At 41.0% G+C, this 804-nt stretch overlaps 1 pseudogene; it reads left to right on the forward strand.

The window, feature by feature from the left end:
* The first annotated feature begins 390 nt into the window (after positions 1-390).
* On the forward strand, positions 391-490 carry LOC116653569 (annotated as a pseudogene).
* Positions 491-804: the final 314 nt, after the last annotated feature.

Genomic DNA, 804 nt, shown 5'->3' on the forward strand with positions numbered 1-804 from the left:
GGAGATAATGAAAAGTTGTTTGAGCAATACCTCCTGTTGTATGTATAGCCTTCCTCTCCTTTCTCTGTGTGATCGGTCTAGAAGTGACCAACACAACTTTTCATGGTGTAGCAAAGGGATGAGGTATCCTCCTATAGCTGCCTTGCTAAGCATTATCCTAGACTGCTTCCCTCTTTACTTTAGTTCACTGTACATGGGAAAACACATTTGCCAAAGCTCAAGCAACCTGATTTGGACTAAAAGAGGACAGGAAACAGGACAAGCAAAATGTGCAGTTTGGTTTTTCAGGGTAAACAAATATAATCACCTCATTAAGATGGCTGAATGAATGGCTGAAATCATAGCTAATGTCATCTGTTGTTCGCACCAAGATGGTCAAAGCAAGAAGCACTGCTTCTACAGCACATATACCCAATGTGGAATGATACAGAAGTTAGCACTGTCCCTAAGTGAGGATGAAAAGCAAATTCTTGCAGCATTCCATGTTTTTTATTCCATGAAGTAGCAGTGAGGGGCATGATTTATCAGTGGGACTCAGTAGGTCAGGTTGATAGTCGTACTTAATGGCCTTCTCCAATTTAAATGATTCTAATAAGAACCTAGGAAGTGTCCTCGCCTAACTCACACATTCACAATACAGTTTGGAACAAGCTGTAGCAAAATGCATGCCACATCTGTGTGGGCTTCTCCATCAAGCAGAAATGCTGGAGCTGTTCTATCCTCATGGGTGTGATTAGCTATACGCTGTTTAGATACATTATGCTAGAGTCATACCCATTTTGTCACTTAACAGATGTGGTAAAT

This window comes from Coturnix japonica, chromosome 5, assembly GCF_001577835.2.
Source record: "Coturnix japonica isolate 7356 chromosome 5, Coturnix japonica 2.1, whole genome shotgun sequence".
In the NCBI taxonomy this organism is placed as follows: domain Eukaryota; kingdom Metazoa; phylum Chordata; class Aves; order Galliformes; family Phasianidae; genus Coturnix; species Coturnix japonica.